This window comes from Chroicocephalus ridibundus, chromosome Z (genome assembly GCF_963924245.1).
Source record: "Chroicocephalus ridibundus chromosome Z, bChrRid1.1, whole genome shotgun sequence".
Classification (NCBI taxonomy): Eukaryota; Metazoa; Chordata; class Aves; order Charadriiformes; family Laridae; genus Chroicocephalus; species Chroicocephalus ridibundus.
Genome location: NC_086316.1, coordinates 10367869 through 10393293, shown reverse-complemented (window position 1 = coordinate 10393293; position 25425 = coordinate 10367869).

The window sequence follows — 25425 nt, the reverse complement described above, 5'->3', positions numbered from 1 at the left end:
AGCTATTGGCGACTTCTTTAACCTCAGCCAGCAGAAATCGGCCTCTTCTATTGCCTTCAGCCGAGCAAGGTCAGTTGAAATCAAGTGAGAAACCAGCTCTGTTGTTTAAGGAAAGGGAAAGGGCCTGGAGAGTGGGTGCCCGCGGTCTCTAGGAAATGACTGTGCTCATCGTCGTCCTGAGGCTGTTCGCAGCATCAAACGGGGCTCTGCTTTTGTCTGGAAGCAGGTTTCAAAAGGAATGGTGGGATAACTGCTCTCTGGCAGGGAGGTTAATGTAGCGCAAGCCCGCGCTGTGAAGCTCAAGGGCACTTCTGTTTTCTCATAGGTAAAAACTCCAGCAATTTGGAGATGTGTTACTGGTGTCAGAGTGAAAAAAACCGTGCAGGAGCCTGAGAGTTCAGTACCAGCAGCAGGTTTGACGCTGTCTGTGAAAGCAGATGACGAAGGATATATTTTCTCGATGGTTGCGTCTAAGCCCGCCAGGAGGCTCCAAATTCTTGACCAAGAGACACCGGGACTGGCACTGCAGACAAAGGACTTTACTGGCGTTGGAAATCCCTCCGGAGTGAATGGGAAAAAGGAGAGCTGTAATGCTGCCCTGGGACTGCTTGCGAGATCAAGGCTCACCATCTGCACAGAGCAGCTTTAAAGCTCCTCTCGACCTGCTGTGTCCCTCCACCTTTCCGTGCCCTTGCTCGTCAAGGGGAGCGCGGCCGTTTTAGCTCCCCAGCGCACTCTCGCTGAAAATCCATGGCGATGGTTACGGGTCACTGGGCTGATACAGCGGGCACCTCGCGTTGCACCGTGAGTCTCCTGGTGGCACTTCTGTCACTTCAAGCACATTTGTCGCTGACAGGCGGAGCGCGGGTGCGTGAGGTGGCCATTGCTGAACCCGCTTCCTGCTGAAGGCAGCAAAAATGGCAGAGACAAGGGCTTCCCTGGAGGCAGGAGGCGTGCCTCGTGCCCCGCTGGAAGAGAGAAACATTTCCGCGCTATATTTGTATAAGCTCAGACCTTCGGCAAGTCCCGCTGCCATGGAAAGAAACAGTCAGACTCGTATTGCTTCCCCCCCAGCGCTATGCAATTTACACACACGTACAGAAAATACGTGCAAGCACCATTTTCTTAGGGAGCCACATTTATTTCCAGTCACAAAAAGCTTGCAAGTGATGCTGAGCTAAGGACAGGCATTATAACAGAAAAAGAGCAGAGAGGCTCAGGGCTGACTCCAAAGTACAAGTTTCATCGCTGTGGGGGGAATTTCCGAAGCCCGCTGAAGTGAGGGTCACCTTTCAGACACCCCCAGAACACGTGGGCTGAGAAGCATCAGCCGTTCACAGCACTTTCCATTTGCTGCAGCGCCAGTCTGCAGCACAACTGAAGCATCCCCACGCCGCGCGTTGGCGTTTCCTTGCCCAAATCCGTGTCCAAGGGGCCGCCAGCAAACCTGAAACTATAGCACGGCAGTGCATTACCTCTTTTTCCCAGATGCCGCCCGCAAAGCGTTCTGTGGAGAGCTGCATCATTTTGCAGCGTCTGTCTCTAAACTGTTCCAGTTGGACTCTCTTTGGGACAGTGAAAGCTTCCTAGTTTTGTCCCAGCAGCATCCACACATCAGCGCAAAGAGCTCAGCCAGCAGGGCACAGGCCTCTTCTTGCTGACGTTCATGGAACAAGAGCCGTTTCACTGTTGTGGGAGCCCCGTATTCCCCATGGCCAACCGCCGTCTCAAAACACACACAGTTCGATCTCTTCCCCTGCGCCGAAGAGGAGACAGACCTCGCCAGGCTCTACCCAGCCCCTGGCACTGCTGCCCCCGTAACGCCCAGCCAGGTCTGCAGCACCGAGCGGGCTGCAGCCGTTATGGCGGGATCCTGGCAGGAAAAAACTAAGGCTGTGGGTTTTTTTCCTCTCTTTCTCTGGTCTTGATGAGTTCAATAGCACCTCCATGGAGAAGGGAGGTCATCGGACTCCTTCTCTGTAACAGGGGAATCGTGTGCCGAGGGACCTCCCAGGTCTGGCTTTTCCCACAGCTTTTCCTGAGATGCAACTTGTCAGAGCCTTCTGCTCACGGCTGGACTTTGCTGTCAGATTAGTTACATATGAATATCCATCCGTACCTTGACGAGCTTCGGGCCCCCTGCTGTAATTATCGTCGTCCGGACTAGTTAAGCAGAATGCTGGGCCATTCCCCAGCGATGGTCCCAAACACGTTGCAGTACCGCTACCTGAGGGATTGCTGTAACTTTGGTGTCGGTGTTCCCACAAGGGCAGAGTAATAAATCGTGGTGGGGAGAAGCTCCCGGGGGCACACAGCAAGGGGTGCCTGTGCTGTCACCACCGCCGTGACAGGTCGCAGGCCAGCCGCGCGGAGGTGGCAGGGACCGGCTCTCTGAGCATCCCGCCGCCTCCCAGGGGGGTTTGTGCGGCCAGCGGTGAGCTGCTGCGGCTGCAGGGGTGTGGAGGGGCCGGCAGGCACAGGGCTGGTGTGGCGGGAGGCAGGTGGGGGCTGGAGCTGCCGACCGGTGCTCATCCCCCCACCAGTCCGTGTCCGGCCACTGCCCACAGGGACCGTGCGCCCGGACGCCGCTGATTTCTGCCGAGGCAGGGCTGGAAAGGTGCCCGGGGGCTCCTCGGCTTCACCCGCAAATTGCGTCGTGAGTTACAGCCTCTCCTGGGGAACCGAGCGGCACCTTTCACTGTGCAGCGGTGGACTGGTCCCAGCTGAGCCGCCTCAGAATTTCAGTAGCTGCGTTTATTTTCAAGACGTTGAACCTTTGATATTCTGCCCAGCACAAAAGATCCGGATACATCCATTTCACCCTGTCCGTGAACTGAATATTCCCTCGCAACACGCGATGAGGGACAACAGTTACAACGGATGGTGAGCAAGAACAGCTGCTCCCTTTATCTGAAATGAAAAAGTTTTCGAAATACCATTGCAATCAGCATCCAAAGAAGGTATCCATTTCCAGGCATTCTTTTCAACACCCATTTATTTTATGAAAAGGGAAAAACGTCCAGTTCCTTGTTTAGTATTTTAAAAAAAGAGATTTTTTGTGCCGGGTGAGAAATCCAAATTGCAAGCAGGGTAATTTTACAAAGGACAGATCATCTGGCTGTAAAGTGGAGGGCAGCCTCCTGTAAATCTCACACACATCCGTGTTTGAAGCCTACCGGTTCCCATGGTTACCATGACATTGCTAGTCTTATTTATAGCCCTGCGCTATATATATTGCTTTCCCGAAGGCATAAAAGGGATCGCTGACTGTGAAGGAATCTGGGAACTGCACATTAAAAAAGAGACGTAGAGGGGAAAAAATCTAATTAAAGAGGGGCTGCTGAGGTTAGGTGTTGGCTTCTGCAGCACGGGGCCGTGACTCCGTCCTCACGTCAGAGCAGCAGGAGGGATGCCAGCGGCCCCGTGGCTCCTTCGCCCCGAGCCCCCCCAAAGGATGCCCCTGGCGAGGGAAAGCCGGGGCGCCGCTCGACGTCCCTGCAGACCACTGGGACAGGATTTCCCAGCTCCACGTTCCTGAGGGAAAGAAGGGGGGCCGTGGGTGGCAGCGCAGTGGGAGAAGGGCTGGGGACAGAGGGAGGCACCCTCCGATGTCTGCACCCCCCAGGGCTGCGCCCCGGAGCCAGGCAGCTGCAGACGTCTGCACGGAGCAGGACACGTCGCCCGCTCTCCCAAGGGGACCGCATCGGGCGTTTCTTCCTCTCTGAAGCAGGCTGTAACACACGTGTGTGGAGCCATACATGTGTATATCTGGATACATATAAAATGTGTTATGAAGAACATACATTTTCTTAGGAGGAATGCAGAAAATCCCCCAAAAGAATCAAGTCAGTGGTGACATTTACGCAGGGACTGCCCTGTGATATGGGCCAAAGACAAGCCCATAGGGAAGGAAGGGAGGAAGGGAGGAAGGGAGGAAGGAAGGAAGGGAGGAAGGAAGGAAGGAAGGAAGGAAGGAAGGAAGGAAGGAAGGAAGGAAGGAAGGAAGGAAGGAAGGAAGGAAGGAAGGAAGGGAGGAAGGAAGGGAGGAAGGAAGGAAGGAAGGAGAAGGAAGGAAGGAAGGAAGGAAGGAAGGAAGGAAGGAAGGAAGGAAGGAAGGAAGGAAGGAAGGAAGGAAGGAAGGAAGGAAGGAAGGAAGGGAGGAAGGAAGGGAGGAAGGAAGGGAGGAAGGAAGGAAGGAAGGAAGGAAGGAAGGAAGGAAGGAAGGAAGGAAGGAAGGAAGGAAGGAAGGAAGGAAGGAAGGAAGGAAGGAAGGAAGGAAGGAAGGAAGGAAGGAAGGAAGGAAGGAAGGAAGGAAGGAAGGAAGGAAGGAAGGAAGGAAGGAGAAAAGGAGGAAGGGAGGGAAGGTAGTAAGATACAGAACACCACATTAATTTTTAATACAACGCTTCCCCAGTTTTTAATGTAATTCCATTTCCAGGAGCCAGGTTGCTGCCCCGGTCAGCTGTCAGCCCCAAGGGCAGTTTCAGCCACCTAAGGGTAGATCAATAAGATAAAGAGAAACTGTAAAAGTCTTGAAACTGAGAAACAACAACCCTGGCAGCTGACATGCAAACCAACAAGAAAAAAAGGAAGTTTATTATAAATAACTAACATGAGGGTCTTAAATGGTGTCTCCTACAAAAAATTTGGGATTGATAATATGGGTCTGATTACAAGCAAAAATTCTGAGGAGGGAAGGTCTGCTCAGACCCCAGCTGAGCCGAAACCTCTTTGATGAGCAGCTGAAAATGAGACGGGATTACCTTTCACAAGAGCATGCACCACAGCTTCAGGACCATTGCCCTAATGGCGAGAGTTTTGCTGATTCAAGACCTGTGGGAATGAGTGGAAACCGATGCCTGTAGAAAAAATTGTCTAAAGCCTGACCTAAACAAGAAAGGAGAGGTATTCTGTGACTCTGCTAATGACATTGAGATGTCCCTTTCACTAACTGTATGAAGCTTAACCAGCACTGCACCTGACAAACTGATCACTTAAAATATTTTAAAATACAGTATTTAAACTTATTTTCAGAAGTTCAGTTACAAACAGCTTCATCTTAGCTGCCTGTGGAACTGTAAAGCCTGGTAATCTAAAACTCCTAGACCACTTTGATGGGGAAAAACGAGCAATCCGACAAGCAAACGTCCTCCTGAACAGGCATTTAATAAGACAATCCCTGGTGTGGAAACACAGATGTACTTGGAAATCACTCACCACTTCATTTTCATTCCCGTCTTCCTCTTTGATGATGCCTACAGGCTGAGATTGAATTCAGAAAATTAATGGGAGTACAGCCAGGTCTAGTTAGGGAGCAGAGAAAAAAACACCCCAAAACAACACCAAAACAGGAAAAGAATATGAAGTGATAAAATCATAATTAAGTCCTCACTCATTTTAAAGAGATTTTTCCAAAAAAGCAAAATATTTTCCCTGTCAAGACACATAAACCAGAAACTGAATGTCCCCGAAAAGTACTGTGGATGCATTGTAACTGAGCTTCAGGAGGAATTATAATGTCACGGATGGGCCTCTACAGAGCCAGCTCAGCAGCCGGCTATGCCAGTCCCGTACAGAAGCACTCATCACAATATCAACAGACTTTTGCCATTTTCTCCAAATTACTAGATGGCCTAATGCCACTGCAAGCTTTTGTGTTGATTAAATGTAAATTATTGAGGAAACTAACTGAGGAAATTCCAAGGTAGCGGAGGTGGTGGTCTCTAACTAGAGGCTGCCTGTCAGTGAATGTGATATTCTGAGCTGACACTTTGATATAATGCTTACAATCCAGGATACTCTTCTAGGAATCTGGTATTTAGGATCGAGTTTGTTGAGCCAGGCACACTAGAGAGGGAGGGGGAAAATACATTTGCCAGAAGGAGAACAGATAAAACTTGAGGTGGCAGCAGCAAGAACAATCTTTGCATTCTGTTACACCTGTGGAAGATCTGTGAAAGAAATAAAAATAATTTCTGTTTCTAAATACTGTGGATGAGTTCAAATAATGTGTGATAGGCACTATGCAAGCTCTTAAATAAACAGATAAAACTGCATATGGTAAATTCTCACTGGAAAATGACACATTTTTCATCTGCAGTGGAACATGCTGGGATGAATTAGTTCAGTAACGGTTGCTGTTTCATTAGGATGATTTAAGCCTTCGACAAATGTCACGGCATTAACATTTTACGCAGAGCCATGAATAGCTGCTGGAAGAATCAACAGCCTTTCTAAAAGTCAGCACTTTTTGCCTGTCTTTATGAGACCACTGGTCACTCTGCAATATTAAGTGTCAGCGTTGCTGCGAGAATTATGTCCCCGTGTGATGTTTCGCTTGGGCATCTGGCCATTGCAGGAATGAAACTGCCAACTGATACGATAGCAACCTCCATCACTGCGCTTGGGTATGGTTCAACTGTCCATTTCCGTTTGGCAAATATTCCTAAGAAGTCTCCCTCAGAGCCACTAACCTTTCCATAATAATACTTTCCCTTTGGATTTACTACAGACATGCCTGCTTTAACCTATTTTTTGTGCAGCAATATGTCCCGACTGGGGAGTCCTTCTTGCTTTCCACCACGCTGCTCCTCGGTCCCTCTCTGACAAAGTGGCAAAGACAACCTCTTCCCACCTGCCACTCAGCTCAGACCCTTTCAGCTCAGACCTTTTCAAACCCAGTCTGGACTTACCGGGAGTGTGCTGGAACTGTCAACAAATCCCCCTGCCCATAATGCCAAAAAGACTCCGTCTTCCTCTTCTACCAGTTTGTACCACAAATTTTTCGTAGATTTTCATCATCAATCTTTCTTTCCTTCCGCTGCCTGGGGTGATGTCTTGAGCATCCCTCCTGGCCCCCTTGCAGGGAAAAGCTCCCTGGAGGGGTGCAAGCCAGGGGCACGGCTGTGCAGACACTGTCTGGCTCTCTGCAAGTCACCTGGTGTCCCCGTGTCTTTTATTATGTGCCTGTGAAATGGGGACCTCGGCACTTCCAGGCCCTCTCAGGCCAGCGAGAAGGCCTGTGTGCTATACCAAACGGGACCTGTGAGCACCCAAAATACATTAAAGCCTCCCAGCAGTGCCAGAATGTAGAGCTGGAAGCAAAGGACGAACCATGAAGTCCAGTTGTGTTCGTGGTGTGCGTTTTCTCTGCCTTTTATTATTCACTGCTCTTTGGACAACCATGCAGTATCTCAGGCAGTACTACTGCTTCGTCTGCCTAACAGAGTTGAATATTTACAGTGGGAAAACTCTAAAAAATGTCGTTCTTTTAAATCAAAATGCCATGGGAAACTTGGGAAAGTGCTCTCAGTAAAAGCTTCCACTGATGGAGCATCTTCCAAGCCTAATTGGGTTGGAATTCCTTGGTCACTTTTAAGTGACATCATTGCTGTTCATTTATCCATGCCCCTCTCTCACAACCAGTAGAGGAGCTATCTAGATGTCTGCTCAGAGACCTGAGGTGTTATTTTAAGCAATAATGGAGCCTGCTTTTTTAATAATTCACTGCATAAACTTATCTTTTAAAAAAATCTCACTTCATTTGATAACTTCTAGTTCAGTTTCAAGATTGCCAATCCCTAGGTATTAAACACCGCGTACTCAAAATTATGACTTTAAAAAACGATCTTTCTATTGCTGCGTGCCTCCAGGGCTTCAAGCTGGCGTTGTTGATATATTGAGTTTTACCTAGAGTTGTGAAGGCTAGAAACTTATCACTTCTCTGGGGGAAAGCTGAGAGTGTAAAACAATGCCAGCTGCTGCAATGTTGAGGAAAAAATATTTAAATATTAATTAGATATAAGGATTGGAAACACACGACTTTAGTAACAAACTTTCTGCTTGAAAAGGAAAAGAAAATATTGGCATCCAGACTATATAGTGCACAGAACTCTTTTCTCAGAGAACTGTCTCCGTGCAAGACTCTTGTCTGCTTCAAACGACAAACATTTTGTGCATAAACCATATTTTTTTCCATTATAACTGTTCTAGAACTCCTTTCCATTTGAACAGAAAGCTCAAAAAAAAGGTGGCAGCTTTTAGGACATCTTCTAAGGAAAAATCCTTGCTCTTTTTTTTTTGTTTCCCTTCAGAAGATTTTCATTAGGTTTAAGGTGAAAAGAATTGGAAAAGGAGATTAGGGAATTCCGTCAGGAAAAGTACCGCAAGGCACTGATATGTTATTGCTTCCTTAGGAGTGGTCACCCTCCCTTTTCCCTACATCCCTTTCTTACCTCTTTGTTGCATGCTACTGCCACGTGCTGCATGGGCTGAACACGTTGGCCTCTTAGCTCTGCTGGTGTTTTCCTCCAAGAGAACGCTGGCAAAGGCTAAGTTTAGGAGATGTAGACTACAGTCAGTTTCAAACCATAAATCCACCTTTTGAGCTATGAAAGCGCATTTGTGGTTGAGGGAAAAATTCCTGAGGTCTTTCTTGCTCTCCTAGAGCGGTATTGCATTAGGGATAGCCCTGCATGCATGAATGAGCACCGTGATAAAGATAGGATTAAAATTGTCCGTTAGTTTTGGAAGGAGAAGGGAGACCTTGTCTGTAGCAAAACCTGTAGAAAGGTGGTTTCTCTGGAAAACATTTTAAAAATCCCAGTTGATACTAAAAATAGAAACGCTTAGATTTCGCACTGCTCTGCGATAACCTGTGCATTCCTTCTTGAAGTAGCTTGAGTAGCTACCAGCTTCATCGGTGCCCGTTTCCAAGTGAATGACACTGGATAGTGCGTGACTGGAATCATGCAGGGCATCGTCAGGATTTTCAGTCAAAAAGACAGTGATGTACTCTCAAGCTTTTCCATCTTTTTGAGGAGCTGGTGAATTTCAAAAAGACAGCTCCGGTGGGCGGTGATATGCTTTGCCATCTCTGAATGGAGCTCCGTGACTTCCAATCTTGGGAATCCGTTGCTGTATTTTCCTAGTCATTCCTAGGGAGATTTTTTAAAAGAAAAAAGTAAAACTTCTTTGTAATGACTTCTTGAAGACCTTTAGAGAGATGAGATGCAACGTGTCCTCTTTAGCTCCAGTGCACTAATTTGATTTGTGTTAGTTCTGTGCACAGAACTCTTTTCTGAGTGAGCTGTCTCTGCATAATGTCTGGTGAGGCTGAAATGATAAGTATTTTGTGCATAAAAGACAACTTTTTCCAAGTGGCACCATTCCGATTCTGCTTCAGTTTAAGGCCTCCAAACCAGTTAGATGCCGTGCCTGTGGGCTGCAGTGTTCGGCGGTGTTACCTGCAGGAAAAGAAGCACGGTTATTGAGTAGAGTGACTATTAAATCATCTAGACTGTAAGAGGATTATACATTCACACAAGCTTAAACATAACTGAGTGCCTTAGCATTTACACATACAGCTCCTAATTGAATTTTGTCAGTAAGCATTACAAACACAAAGTCGAGAGCCATTTGACTTTCATTTATCCACAAGTGCATCCTCTGCAACAACAGCATTTTGAGAAAATGGGCCTTTCTTTCAAACAGAAAGTTAACCGCTATTCTAGAAAGAGATCGGTAAGTGGTAAAGAGCTGTTCACAACTTTCTTGTGCTGGAAACTGCCCGTGGTCAGCTACAGCCTGTGGCTGGAGTGCCTGGCGTGCATGATGCCTGGAGCCTTCCAAAGTTTGTCACGAAAAAGCATTGGAGGCGTTTTTTTTCAGAGCACAGTATAGTATAATGCTGAGGAGCATTTTTTTAAAGATGGGAAGCCAACACATGCGTCTTTGGTGTTCCCAATACTAGATATCCCATGTTGAACATGACAAGAGCTCTTGGGAATTACCAGAGAGGTTTAAGAATGGGAAGCAGCCTAGCTGTGTGCCTGGCTTATCTGTCATTAAAAGTGGCACTGGGCTTCTGTGGTTATAGTGCTGCTGGGCACTTGTGTTTCTAGTGCAGTGCTGCACAATACCTTTGTGCCCTCAGTCTGTGTCTGGAGTGCCTGCATTGAACACAGGCATGCTGACACAACTGGTACGTGAGCCTATCAGGGGAAGTGCCTTGCTAGACCTGCTGCTCACAAACAGAGAAGGACTAGTGGGAGATGTGGTGGTCGGAGGTCGTCTTGGGTTTAGTGATCATGAAAAGGTCACGTTTTCAATACGTAGCGATATAAGGAGGGGGTTAGCAAAACCTCCACCTTGGACTTCCGGAAGGCGGGCTTTGGCTTGTTCAGGACACTGGTTGAGAGAGTCCCTTGGGAGATAGTCCTGAAGGGCAAAGGGGTACAGGAAGGCTGGATGCTCTTCAAGAAGGAAATCTTAAAGGCCCAGGAGCAGGCTGTCCCCAAGTGTCGCAAGTCTAAAGGGCGGGGAAAATGGCCAGTCTGGATGAATAAGGAACTTCTGATGGGACTTACTTAGGAATAAAAGGAGGGTTTACTACTTTTGGAAGAAGGGACAGGCAACTCAGGAGGAGTACAGAGACCTTGTTAGGTTATACAGAGAGAAAATTAGGAAGGCAAGAGCCCAGCTGGAGCTCAACTTGGCCACTAACATTAAGGACAACAAAAAAATCTTTTATAAATACATCAACAAGAAGAGAGCCAGGGAGAATCTCCATCCCTTACTGGATGTGGGGGGGAAAGTTGCAACCAATGACGAGGAGAAGGCCGAGATACTTGATGCCTTCTTTGCCTCCGTTTTCAATAGTCACACCAGCTATCCCCAGGGTGCTCAGCTTCCAGAGCTGGAAGATAAGAATGGAGAGCAGAACAGCCCACCCATAATCCAGGAGGAAGCAGTCAATGATCTGCTTCTGCACCTAGACACATATAAGTCTATGGGGCCAGATGGGATTCACCCAAGAGTACTCAGGGCACTGGCGGGAGAGCTCACCAAGCCTCTCTCCATCATTTATCAACAGTCTTGGTCAACAGGGGAGGTAGCAGATGACCAGAGGGTGGCTAATGTGACACCCATCTACAAGAAGGGTCGGAAGGAGGATCCGGGGAACTACAGGCCTGTCAGCCTGACCTCGGTACCAGGAAAGATCATGGAAAGGATCATCTTGAGTGAGCTCTCATGGCAAGTGCAGGGCAGCCAAGGGATCAGGGCCAGCCAGCACGGGTTTAGGAAGGGCAGGTCCTGCTTAACCAACCTGATCTCTTTCTATGACCATGTGACCCGCCTTCTGCATGCGGGGAAGGCGGTGGACATTGTCTATCTGGACTTTGGTAAAGCCTTTGACACCATGCCCTACAGCATTCTCCTGGAGAAGCTGGCGAATCATGGCATAGGCAAGTGTACTCTTCGCTGGGTGAAAAACTGGCTGGATGGCCATGCCCAGAGAGTTGTGATTAATGGGGTGAAATCCTCTTGGCGGCCAGTCACCAGGGGTGTCCCTCAGGGCTCAGTTTTGGGGCCAGTTTTGTTTAATATCTTTATCAATGATCTGGATGAGGGGGTTGAGTGCACCCTCAGTGAGTTTGCAGATGACACCAAACTAGGTGGGAATGTTGATCTGCTTGAGGTAGGAAGGTAGGAAGGCTCTACAGAAGGACCTGGACAGGCTGGATCGATGGGCCAAGGCCAACTGTATGAGGTTTAATAAGGCCAAGTGCCGGGTCCTGCATTTTGGTCACAACAACCCCAAGCAACGCTACAGGCTTGGGGAAGAGTGGCTGGAAAGCTGCCCAGCAGAAAAGGACCTGGGGGTGCTGGTGGACGGCCAGCTTCACATGAGCCAGCAGTGTGCCCAGGTGGCCAAGAAGGCCAACAGCATTCTGGCTTGTATCAGGAACAGCGTGGCCAGCAGGAGCAGGGAAGTGATGGTGCCTCTGTACTCGGCACTGGTGAGGCCTCACCTTGCGTGCTGTGTTCAGTTCTGGGCCCCGCTGTACAAGAGGGACATTGAAGTGCTGGAGCATGTCCAGAGGAGAGCTACCAGGCTGGTGAGGGGTCTGGAGACCAGGTCATACGAGGAGAGGCTGAGGGAGCTGGGCATGTTTAGCTTGGAGAAGAGGCGGCTGAGGGGAGACCCCATTGCCCTCTACAGCTACCTGAAAGGAGGTTGTAGAGAGGTGGGTGTTGGCCTCTTCTCCCAGGTGAATAATGACAGGACCAGAGGAAATGGTCTGAAGTTGCGTCAGGGGAGGTTTAGATTAGATATTAGGAAGAATTATTTTACTGAAAGAGTGGTCAGGCACTGGAACAGCCTGCCCAGGAAGGTGGTTGAGTCACCATCCCTACAGGTGTTGAAGAAACGTCTAGATGTGGCACTTCAGGGCATGCTCTAGTGGCAGAGATTGTAGGTTGTTTGGTTGGACTCAATGATCTCAAAGGTCCTTTCCAACCATGAAGATTCTATGCTGCCTGGAGCCTTCCAATGTTTGTCATGGAAAACCATTTTAGTTTTTTTCCTTTTGACATGATTTTCCTTCCTCAAGGAATTTTGCGTGGTTTGTTAAACTCTGATCTCCACGTGTTAAGCGTGTGTCTGGACATTAGGTTCAATATGCTCTTATGCAGAAATCAGGCTGATGCTACGTTTACCAACCAGAGATGGTGGGGTGAGGTCTGGGTGAGGTCTGTCGCCATCCTCTGAAGCAGCCAGCACTGCCCCTTGCAGAGACAGAGCTGCAGATGTTGGGTGTTTGCAGACAGGCCTGTGAGCGTGATCTTGTCCTGTATGCCCTGCATCCTGCTGCATGCTGAGGAGTGTTCAGCTCCTGGAAGATGACAAATCCTGCAGTGTTTCAAAGAGAAAGCACTTGGCAGTTGATGTACATCATAGCAGGACTGCCACAGGGAGGGGCTGGATGGGGGGAGTAAGGGGACAACAGAGTCCCCATGCCGTTTGGCCAGGAGCAATGGGCAGTGATGCCCCAGGAAGGCAGAGCCTTGGAGATAAAATGAAAAACCAGGGGCCTGAGGGGAGACCACTGTAAGGCAAAGAAAGCCTTTTGCTTCCCTGTTCAGGAGCTCTTATCAGACATACGAATCAATTTACCCAGGAATAAAAGCCAGGGCCATACAGAAGACGAGTATCAGCTCTAGCAGAGTTGTTTTGCACTGTGGCATGGCTGCACCCTTCTCCATCCCTTTCTCTATTATTCAAATGAGGAGTGAAATACAAGAGGTAGAAGCTGAAGGACTTGTCTTTTTTGGTATAGGCTTGGTCTGGCAGAAAACACTTTGTACCTGCCAAATACAGTTACCCAAAGGCTTGCCTCTGGCTGACATGCCCCTGCTCATTGTCTGTGCCTCCTGGACAGCCCTCCCCATAGCGATGTTGGCCTGGCTGATGTCAGAGAGTGGAAAGAAACCAGGGCAGAAGTGCCGGTAGCTGGGCAGAGGGAGGGACTGGATGGAGGCGGAGGGCATGGGACCTGCGGCCAAAGCAGCTTCCCCTCCTGCCCGCTCTCCCTCGGCACCGGCTGCGCTGCGGCTGCGTGGCTGCAGCAGGATTTGCTGCGGGAGGAGGCACCACCGACATGGCCCGGGGGCTGCGGGGGCCCATGGCCGTGCCCCCCAGCAGGCTGGTGCCCGCCGGGGTGGGGACAGGGAGAGGCAGCAGGAGAAGGGGCAGAAAGCAGCACCCAGAGAGCGTGTCTGGGAAATGGGGTTTTATTTCCTTCTTGTGGAAGGGAGGGTTGCTGGAGCCCTGCTAGCGCCGCCGGCGGGGCGGCTTCTTGTGAATTTGGAGAGAAACTTGATCTTCTCCATAACGGTTCTGCAGAGTGGGCAAATCGATGTCCTTTGTTTCCACCACAGGATGCAGCCCAGGCAGAACTGGTGTTGGCATGGCTGCATAACGGCGATGCCCTTCCAAACATCGCAGCAGATTGTGCAGCTCCACTCTGTCTCCATGGCCATTTTGTGCTCCACAGCAGGTTGGGGAGAGCTGAGGACGAGGAGCTGCTCCCCCTCGTTGGCGACGGCACTGATAAGGGGTGTCACACGCTGCAAAATGGAGGGAGGCCACAGTCACTGGCTGTTCCGGGGAGGGGAGGAAGAAATGCCCAGCCCCTGGAGAAGGACACCCTGCCGGATCCCCCAGCCCCACCGCCCGCCCCACGGGCACCCCGGGGGCACGTTTCCCCCACAGCTCACCTCCGCTGCTGCGAGCGCGCCCCGCGGTGCCCGGCTGCCTGAACCAGGCAGGGCCGGGGAAACACAGGGGGTGGCTCCGGGACGGGCACCGAGAGCTGCTGACGGCAGCCCCCAAAGCACCACCCAGCACCAGGAGAAGCCTCGCTCGGCGCTCCACACCTCGCAGGCACGCTCGGCAGGAGTCCAGGCACGAGCCAGGCTGGACCAGGCTCTATTGGTCACCGAAGAAAATGATACAAATCCTAAACCCATGTGGACTGTTTAAAAAGTGATTAGGTCAGTGATGTCACGAAAGCCTTCTATTGCTCTCATCCCCTTCCAAACTAATGTTGAGAATGGACAGACAACAGAAAATTAGGCGCACAAGCAATATTTTGGGCAAACCCATCAAAAATGTGGAGTAAACCTATTCTGTCATGCAGCTGTAATCATCCCCCCGTGCTGATTGTGCCACTGACTGGGCCACCCGAGCAACGGGAGGTCTGTCTGTCCTTCTTCTGGCTGTAGTCCCAAAACTGCTTTGCCTGCATTTGCAGGGAGCTGTAAATCACTCCAGCCAGCCTCACGGCAGGGTATTGCCTGCCTCTTTGGGATGTTGTAGTACAATTAGTATGAAGTGATTCAGGGAACTATGGCCTGAAACCACTGTGTAAGAGAAGGGGGAGAAGGAGCAATAGGAGAGTTTCCCAACCTCTCCTGTACCATCTCCATCACCTAGGAGAAATATCTCCAAGGGAGAAATCCCTGGGCACATCACAGCAGTATGAACAAGCCCACCTTCCTCAGCCTTCAATAGCGAATCTCAACCAGTGCTGGCTGGCTAAGTAGTTTAGTTCGTATTCAGTACAACTGAAACCTCTAAAGCAAAGTTCCTGTCGCTTTGGTGAACAATCCCCAGCCCAACCGTAAACCTAACACTGCCAAGTCCACCACTAAAGCCTGTCCCTCAGAGCCACACCTACACCTACCTCTTTTAAATACCCCCAGGGATGGCGGCTCAACCACTTCCCTGGGCAGCCTGTTCCAGTGCCTGACTTCTTTCAGTGAAGAAATACTTCCTGCCTTTTGCTCTGGTGTTTGGAGAACACAATAGCAGTGGGTGTCAAGGAAGCATGTCAATAGGGACAGAAAGAAGGGAGGAAGAGAGGCAGAAGAGGGAGGGGGCAGAGAAAGGAAAAGTGAGGGAGGAAGAAAGGGAAGGAGGAAATCAAGGAAGGAGGGAAGGAAAGAAGAAAGAAAGAAAGAGAGGGCAGAGGGGACCGAGCGAGAAGAGGAGCCTGTGTGCCGGGTTTGGGAGGTTTGCGGAGTGCCCAGCTTGGTCCCCGTGTTCAAGTGGTGCTCCCTCCCCTGAGGTGCGGGTGGCCTTTGGTGGCTGCTGCCGCCAGCTTGGATCTGCAGTGCAGTCTGCAAACAGCAGCTGTAATTCACACCAGAATCCACTCCCTCTAGCGCATATTGGCACACCCATAATGAGGAATTCAGTGAAAATTGCCCCCAGGGACATTAGAAGATACATTTGTCAAAGGGTGGACGGAGGTTGGAAGAACAGCAGGCTGTTATGGAAAGGGAAGGTGAAGAACGGAGTAGGGTGACCAGCAAGAGGTGCTGTCACTGTGAAAGACTGCTTCGCATCAAACCAGCCTTTGCTGCCACTGATCCAAACCCAGAATGGCTCCAGAGCTCTCAGCGCCCCTGCTCGTCTTGAACTGGCGTTAAGGTGGTCAGCTGCCCGCCAGTTCTGCACATCCATTTCACTCACCGTCACGGATGCATAAGACGTTAAAGGCCTCACTGAGCACCACACCACACTTGCTCTTCCCTGGAACAAAAGTCCTAAAAATATGAAAATTCACAGGGCAGGAAATGAGGCTGTATTTCATCACATTTAGAAATCCCCGTGGTGGGCTACACCTTCCAGCTTGGAAAGAAATCTTTGCTTTCATTTCCTTTTACAATACAACCATGATATATGAAAGCACTGGAAAATAATGTTTTTAGTGAAAGTATGTGAAATGTCAGTCAAAATATTGCAGTTTAATTCCATTATAAACAGTTATTATTTACAATGCAATGTAACAGAACACATGACAGAAGACATCTGAACCAATATATGGAAATGAAGCTTAATCTTGCCAGAATTTCTGTTGCTAAATACCTTCATACAGAGTACTCTACTCACACGTAAGAATAATCAAGGAAGTTCGAAGTTATCCTCAATACACTTCAGGAACCTCCTAGACTGTTTCCTCTCTGATTACTGCATTTCTATCAGACACCTGGTAAGTTGAAGTCCCCCATGAGAACAAGGGCTAGTGATTGTGAGACTTCTCCCAGTTGTTCATAAAATATTTCATCTGCCTCTTCATCCTGGTTGGGTGGTCTGTAACAGATTCCCACCATGGCATGTGCCTTCTTGGCCTTTCCCCTGATTCCTTCCCGTTAACACTCAACTCTTTCATCATCAAGGTGACATCTGAACACATGCCTCTTATCAACATCTACATCTTCCCAAGTACATGCTCCTTATCTCTTCTTCTCTGGTGATATTTCAATATTTCATGTCTCACTTCCCTGCCCGTTGTCCGTGCCTCCTTGACAGCCCTCCCCATAGTGAGGTTGCCCTGGCCATCGTCAGCAGAAGTCACTCAACTTGTTCATCACCATCGTCAAGCTCTAGACAGTCAAAACACTCCCTAACATACCCGGCTACCCCACCATTTCTCCTTCTTTGCCTATCTCTTCTGAAGGGTTTGTAGCCGTCTATTGCAGCACTCCAGTTGTGTAAGTCAACCCACCATGTTTCATGACAGCAGCTTCATCACAGGTCTCAATCTCCACAATGTCTTCCAGCTCCACTTCAGTTGGACTACCCCTTTTTTGTGGGAGAAGCCCTGATTCCTATGTGGCCGTTCTCCGGTGCTTCTGTGGTTTCTAACACATCGATAACCCTTGTGTGCTTGCTGCCCTGTGGATCTCCGTCCCCTGCCTCCACTGAGATGGCTAGGGTGCTGCGTGCATTAGTACAGGGACATTTAAAATGTGCTCCAGTGTACTCAGCACATCATGGAGCAGACTGAAAGGCTTCACTGGCATGCTGTCCCTCAAACACTGGGGTGCCACCCCCAGGCTTATCTCTACTGAGACTAGTTTTATCCCTTTCCCCCTTCAAATCTAGTTTACAGCTCTTTCAATGACCCTGCCAACTCCTGTGCAAAGATCCTTTTCCCTCTTTGCGACATGTGTACCCCATCTGTTGCCCTGAGGTCTGGTGTCATGTAGACTTACTCATGCTCAAAAAGCCCAGAATTCTGCTGGTTGGAGAGAAACTTGGAGCCATTTATTGATCTGCTGGCTCTTCCTGTTTCTTTCCTCCTCCTATCCCTGGAAGGATACAGGAGAACACCACTTGTACTCCTGATCCCTTAACCAGTCATCCCAAGGCCCTAAGATCTCTCTTGATCCCTTGGACTTCTTATTGCAACTTCATCACTGCCTGTCTGACAGATCGACGATGGATAATTAATTATCTGAGGGCCATACCAGGGTAGGAAGCTTTCTCTCCACATCTGTAATCTGGGCCCCAGGGAAGTGGCAGACTTCCCTAAAAAGTGGATCAGGTCAGCATATTGGGCTTTCTGTTCCACTCAAGAGAGAGTCTCCTATGACAATGACCTGTTTTCTTTATGGAAGCAGTTTTGATGCAGGGCATAGGGCAGCTTAACCTTAGCGACACTTCCTGCATAGATGAACCATAGTCCTTGTCCTTGTTCGGTTCCACTTGCAGAGCTTTGCACCTATTATTCAAGGGCACCTGGGAAGGTGGGGTGGTCATGGAGGAGATACGCCTGATGGGCCAGGCAGGAACTTGTCACCATTGCTCCCTATCCCCTAAATCAGCATGTTCTGTTGGGCCTGAGAGGCGTGTCCCAGGGAAGGTAGGGTTAAATCACTTGCAAGTGGCAGTGAATGCTCACAGAGGCTGAGGGAGAGGGAGGGGGGAGATGAAGCAGATCGCTTCCCAGTGCTTTGGCAGGCGCCTGCAGGGACGTGGAGCGTCGGGCAACTCAGAGGCGGTGGTGACTGACGATGATTCACAACCGCTTCACAGCACCTAGCAAGCCTTGAGCCATAGAAGCTCGTAGTTGTAGAAGCTGAAACACCGTCTAAAGGACAGCAGATGGCAGTGGAAAACCTGTCTGAGGACACTGCTGCACACCCGGGCGCTCAAGCAAGGAGCAGGAGGCTGCTGATTAATTCCAGCTCCTCAAAAACCATGGGGAGTTGGGGGAGGGGAACGTGTTGGGAAATTCATTTGGAAGGTTTATTTTCTGTATCTTTTTAATCTCCTGAGCTGACTGGCAGAAGGCTGTTAGGGTATTCCTTCACCTATTCTTTTGAGGAAACTGCTTCTTAGGTATGAAAGAAACCCCAAATCTTTCGTCTCTAACATTATTAATATAGTACAGCCAGTGGATGAAAAGAGTTACCTACTGATTTTTCTACCAACATCAAGAGACCTGCAAGAACAAAAATTGTTACTAACTGGCTTCTGCACAGAGATTTTTGAGATACCACAGTGTAATAGCAAACTCCTGAGGCTGAGTAGCCATGTAATTTGGGTACATCGTTACACGTTCTAGACCAAAAAATAGTGCTGACTGTGCTGTATGGGGCACTCTGAGAAAAGGCAGGATCCCATGGTTTTTATGTTCCTCTGGCTTCAAGCTCCACTTTTGCTCCCTTCCCCCTCAGAACTGGTGTAAGTGTTGAAGTTGGCTCAGAAGTTTAAAAATTACAGTGTCCTCACTTTTGGCTGCCCCGTGGCTTGGCTATAAGGCTTTTGTTAAGAGCTTTGCATTTTTCTATATGTACTCATAGAGAAGAAAAGGAAATCCAGCCGTAAAAAACCTGTAGTCTAGCTGGGATGAAATAAAGGACATGGAGAAGGCACACGCATACCAACCGTGCATGCATGAAATAAAATGCAGCATTTAAGAACTGAACCTACACAAATATTCAGGGGCTTCATTTTCATTAACAGCAGTCAGCATCATCTTCCTTTGAAGCCTTGCGGTTATCATAAGGCTAACTGCACAGAGGGACACAATGGCTGAACAGAGACTGACCATAGACTCCCTTTCTCCCAGCTGTCTCTTAGGGCAGATTCTTCTCCTTCAGGATGCACAGGAGAGACAGTGAGTGCTTAGCACAATGCGTTCAGGCTTCTTTACAGAAAGATCCTATTCTTTTCTTGCTCAGCCTGCTACAACCTGTGTTGGGCAGACGGCGCGGCTGTATTGCTCCTCAGTGGTGCTTTCTACAAGGCTGAGAACCTGTGGCGTGCTGCTAGCTCACCTTATTTCCAGGCAAAGCAGGCGATTTTCATCTGAGCCCTTCCACAAAGGCAAGGCATTAACAGGGAGAGACGTATCCACCCGTGCAATGTGAGTGACATGCCTTTCTCTTGTGCTTAAAAAATCGGCTGAACCCATCCCACAGAAACCAAAACCAAAACAGCTGACCCAATCCAACCACCACTGTACTTTCTCTCAGAGCTAGTGCTAATAGGGTTCACTTTAAAAGATGACACTTCCCACAGAAGCCCTCCTGGTACCATAACCGTGGTATTTGAGGAGAATGTAAGAGCACAGGGTATATGCAAAGAGGTGACATTGGAACACATGCCTCTTGTCAACATCTACATCTTCCCAAGTACATGCTCCTTATCTCTTCTTCTCTGGTGATATTTCAATATGTCTTGTCTCACTTCCCTGACCATTGCCTGTGATTCCTTGACAAACCTCCCCGTAGCAATGTTGGCCTGGCCGATGTCAGAGAGTGGAAAGAAACCAGGGCAGAAGTGCCGGTAGCTGGGCAGAGGGAGGGACTGGATGGAGGCGGAGGGCAAGGGACCTGCGGCCAAAGCAGCTTCCCCTCCTGCCCGCTCTCCCTCGGCACCGGCTGCGCTGCGGCTGCGTGGCTGCAGCAGGATTTGCTGCGGGAGGAGGCACCACCGACATGGCCCGGGGGCTGGGGGGCCCATGGCCGTGCCCCCCAGCAGGCTGGTGCCCGCCGGGGTGGGGACAGGGAGAGGCAGCAGGAGAAGGGGCAGAAAGCAGCACCCAGAGAGTGTGTCTGGGAAATGGGGTTTTATTTCCTTCTTGTGGAAGGGAGGGTTGCTGGAGCCCCGCTAGCGCCGCCGGCGGGGCGGCTTCTTGCAGGGCTGGGGAGAATCCTGGGGGCTGGGGGCCCTCCTCTTTGGGGGGCGCCGGGGCCCCCCGGCCGAGCGGTGCCTGCCCTGTGCGGGAGCGGAGGGGCTGCGGCTGCCGCCCTGGGCAGAGGGACCTGCCACCGCCGCCTCCCCCGGCTCCTCCTGGGGCTGCTCCTGCTCCGCCGGAATGGGCGCAGATTGGGGGCAGCCGGGACCCCTGCGCAGAGCGGCTTGTGACGTGCTGGGGCGCTCCTCCACGTCGGAATCCGCAGGGCCGCTGGAAGAGGCCGGTTGTGGGGCAGGAGTCTCCTCTCGGGAGCTGCTGGAGCTGGTGGGGCTGGACGTGGTGGGTCTGGAACTGGTGGAGCTGGAGCTGCTGGAGCTGGAGCTGCTGGGGCCGGCACTGGCCGCACGGCCCTCGTCCTCCGCCTCCCCAGCAGCAAGGGTGCGCAGCAGCCTTCGGGCCTCCTCGCTGCACCGACGCACAATGACACGGATGAGGCCGTGGACCAGCGGCGCTGTGTGTTCCTGCAGGCCAGGCTGCGTCCGCTGCACCACGGCCTCCTCGTCCAGTCCGCAGAAGCACAGGGCCTGCAGGATCAGGCTTTCTGCTCCTGTTGCCAGCCACCACTGTTCCCCAAATACTGCCTCCAGCTCCCGGCGCAGCCAGGGCAGCACGGGGTTGAGGAGATGCCTGTTTTGCTGGAAAAGTTCTGCCCAAATCTCAGGCAGGAGGCCACCCACGGTAGCCCTGGCCTCTGTCCTCGCAGGCCCCTGCTCTCCCCGCAGCGGTGTCCCCTGTGAAGAGGATGGAGGAGACGCCGCGGGGCGATGGGTGCTGCTGGTGGCCGGAGACGCCGCGGGGCGATGGGTGCTGCTGGTGGCCGGGCTGGTGGGAGCTCTGCCTGCCTGGCTGCTGCCCTGTGGTGACCCTTCGGAGGACACGATGACACACTGCAGATAGTCGTTGTCTCCCCGCACAGAAAACCTGACCTCCTCCATCCGTCCTCTACAGAGTGGGCAACTTAATGATTTTTTTGCCCACCGCAGGATGCATCCCACGCAGAACTGGTGGAGACAGGGCAGCACAGAAGCGACGCCATCTTGAGCATCGCAGCAGATGGTGCAGCTCCACTCTGTCTCCGCGGCCATCTTTGTGCTCCACAGCGGGTTGGGGAGAGCTGAGGATGAGGAGCTGCTCCCCCTCGCTGGCGACGGCGCTGCCAAAGGCTGTTGCGCGCTGCAAAATGGAGATGTGCCATGGTCACTGGCTGTCCCAGGGAGGGCAGGGGAGGGGAGGAGAGGGGAGGAAGAAATGCCCAGCCCCTGGAGAAGGACACCCTGCCGGATCCCCCAGCCCCACCGCCCGCCCCACGGGCACCCCGGGGGCACGTTTCCCCCACAGCTCACCTCCGCTGCTGCGAGCGCGCCCCGCGGTGCCCGGCTGCCTGAACCAGGCAGGGCCGGGGAAACACAGGGGGTGGCTCCGGGACGGGCACCGAGAGCTGCTGACGGCAGCCCCCAAAGCACCACCCAGCACCAGGAGAAGCCTCGCTCGGCGCTCCACACCTCGCAGGCACGCTCGGCAGGAGTCCAGGCACGAGCCAGGCTGGACCAGGCTCTGCCGGCGACCGAATATAAGCAGCCAGGGACGTGAGGTCACAATCCACCACGTGACATCACCGTTCACGCCATGGTGATGTCACAATGGGCCACCATTGTGACATTTAGCAGGTGCACAGCATCAGCTAGAACGAGGGAGTTCAGGCTGGAGACCAGGGGCCACCTCTCCCCCATGAGGACAGTCTGGCAGTGGGGCATGTTGCCGTCTCCACGCTTGGAGGGTTTTAAGCCCCAGCTGGACAAAGCCCTGAGCACCTGGTCTGACCCCAGGGCTGACTCTGCTTTGGGCAGGAGGTTGCACCAGAGACCTCCCAAGGTCCCTTCAAGCCTGAGCTCTTCCGTGGTCCTGTGGGATGGCTGTCACGTCTGTTATTCTGTCAGTACATAAGAATCTGTTTCCCCACAAGAGCTTTGGCGTTGCTTTAGCACTGCTTCACACTGGCAAGCTTTCCCCAGGTGAAGAGCTTCATCAGCCCCACTGTTTGCACACCCATGCGTCCTGCTGTCAGTGGGAGTTGTCTGGCCTCAGCGAGCAGCCCCCCGCGTCCAGCTGGGAGAGGAAGCCACTGCCGGGGCCCTCAGGCACAGCCAGGGTGGGGGGACCCCTCCTTGATGTCCCCACGCCAACACCCCACAGCAGGGTCCAGGCCTCCAAAGATGCTCCTTCCCAGCGGGCAGAGCTGGGGATGGCTCTTGTGGCACGGGGAGCAGTCACGGGCAGTGGGGGCAGCCAGCGGGGAGCAGGGCTGATGGCCAGTTGGGTCCCCATGGGACCTGCGGCCAAAGCAGCTTCCCCTCCTGCCCGCTCTCCCTCGGCACCGGCTGCGCTGCGGCTGCGTGGCTGCAGCAGGATTTGCTGCGGGAGGAGGCACCACCGACATGGCCCGGGGGCTGCGGGGGCCCATGGCCGTGCCCCCCAGCAGGCTGGTGCCCGCCGGGGTGGGGACAGGGAGAGGCAGCAGGAGAAGGGGCAGAAAGCAGCACCCAGAGAGCGTGTCTGGGAAATGGGGTTTTATTTCCTTCTTGTGGAAGGGAGGGTTGCTGGAGCCCCGCTAGCGCCGCCGGCGGGGCGGCTTCTTGCAGGGCTGGGGAGAATCCTGGGGGCTGGGGGCCCTCCTCTTTGGGGGGCGCCGGGGCCCCCCGGCCGAGCGGTGCCTGCCCTGTGTGGGAGCGGAGGGGCTGCGGCTGCCGCCCTGGGCAGAGGGACCTGCCACCGCCGCCTCCCCCGGCTCCTCCTGGGGCTGCTCCTGCTCCGCCGGAATGGGCGCAGATTGGGGGCAGCCGGGACCCCTGCGCAGAGCGGCTTGTGACGTGCTGGGGCGCTCCTCCACGTCGGAATCCGCAGGGCCGCTGGAAGAGGCCGGTTGTGGGGCAGGAGTCTCCTCTCGGGAGCTGCTGGAGCTGGTGGGGCTGGACGTGGTGGGTCTGGAACTGGTGGAGCTGGAGCTGCTGGAGCTGGAGCTGCTGGGGCCGGCACTGGCCGCACGGCCCTCGTCCTCCGCCTCCCCAGCAGCAAGGGTGCGCAGCAGCCTTCGGGCCTCCTCGCTGCACCGACGCACAATGACACGGATGAGGCCGTGGACCAGCGGCGCTGTGTGTTCCTGCAGGCCAGGCTGCGTCCGCTGCACCACGGCCTCCTCGTCCAGTCCGCAGAAGCACAGGGCCTGCAGGATCAGGCTTTCTGCTCCTGTTGCCAGCCACCACTGTTCCCCAAATACTGCCTCCAGCTCCCGGCGCAGCCAGGGCAGCACGGGGTCGAGGAGATGCCTGTTTCGCTGGAAAAGTTCTGCCCAAATCTCAGGCAGGAGGCCACCCACGGTAGCCCTGGCCTCTGTCCTCGCAGGCCCCTGCTCTCCCCGCAGCGGTGTCCCCTGTGAAGAGGGTGGAGGAGACGCCGCGGGGCGATGGGTGCTGCTGGTGGCCGGAGACGCCGCGGGGCGATGGGTGCTGCTGGTGGCCGGGCTGGTGGGAGCTCTGCCTGCCTGGCTGCTGCCCTGTGGTGACCCTTCGGAGGACACGATGACACACTGCAGATAGTCGTTGTCTCCCCGCACAGAAAACCTGACCTCCTCCATCCGTCCTCTACAGAGTGGGCAACTTAATGATTTTTTTGCCCACCGCAGGATGCATCCCACGCAGAACTGGTGGAGACAGGGCAGCACAGAAGCGACGCCATCTTGAGCATCGCAGCAGATGGTGCAGCTCCACTCTGTCTCCGCGGCCATCTTTGTGCTCCACAGCGGGTTGGGGAGAGCTGAGGATGAGGAGCTGCTCCCCCTCGCTGGCGACGGCGCTGCCAAAGGCTGTTGCGCGCTGCAAAATGGAGATGTGCCATGGTCACTGGCTGTCCCAGGGAGGGCAGGGGAGGGGAGGAGAGGGGAGGAAGAAATGCCCAGCCCCTGGAGAAGGACACCCTGCCGGATCCCCCAGCCCCACCGCCCGCCCCACGGGCACCCCGGGGGCACGTTTCCCCCACAGCTCACCTCCGCTGCTGCGAGCGCGCCCCGCGGTGCCCGGCTGCCTGAACCAGGCAGGGCCGGGGAAACACAGGGGGTGGCTCCGGGACGGGCACCGAGAGCTGCTGACGGCAGCCCCCAAAGCACCACCCAGCACCAGGAGAAGCCTCGCTCGGCGCTCCACACCTCGCAGGCACGCTCGGCAGGAGTCCAGGCACGAGCCAGGCTGGACCAGGCTCTGCCGGCGACCGAATATAAGCAGCCAGGGACGTGAGGTCACAATCCACCACGTGACATCACCGTTCACGCCATGGTGATGTCACAATGGGCCACCGTTGTGACATTTAGCAGGTGCACAGCATCAGCTAGAACGAGGGAGTTCAGGCTGGAGACCAGGGGCCACCTCTCCCCCATGAGGACAGTCTGGCAGTGGGGCATGTTGCCGTCTCCACGCTTGGAGGGTTTTAAGCCCCAGCTGGACAAAGCCCTGAGCACCTGGTCTGACCCCAGGGCTGACTCTGCTTTGGGCAGGAGGTTGCACCAGAGACCTCCCAAGGTCCCTTCAAGCCTGAGCTCTTCCGTGGTCCTGTGGGATGGCTGTCACTTCTGTTATTCTGTCAGTACATAAGAATCTGTTTCCCCACAAGAGCTTTGGCGTTGCTTTAGCACTGCTTCACACTGGCAAGCTTTCCCCAGGCGAAGAGCTTCATCAGCCCCACTGTTTGCACACCCATGCGTCCTGCTGTCAGTGGGAGTTGTCTGGCCTCCGCGAGCAGCCCCCCGCGTCCAGCTGGGAGAGGAAGCCACTGCCGGGGCCCTCAGGCACAGCCAGGGTGGGGGGACCCCTCCTTGATGTCCCCACGCCAACACCCCACAGCAGGGTCCAGGCCTCCAAAGATGCTCCTTCCCAGCGGGCAGAGCTGGGGATGGCTCTTGTGGCACGGGGAGCAGTCACGGGCAGTGGGGGCAGCCAGCGGGGAGCAGGGCTGATGGCCAGTTGGGTCCCCATGGGACCTGCGGCCAAAGCAGCTTCCCCTCCTGCCCGCTCTCCCTCGGCACCGGCTGCGCTGCGGC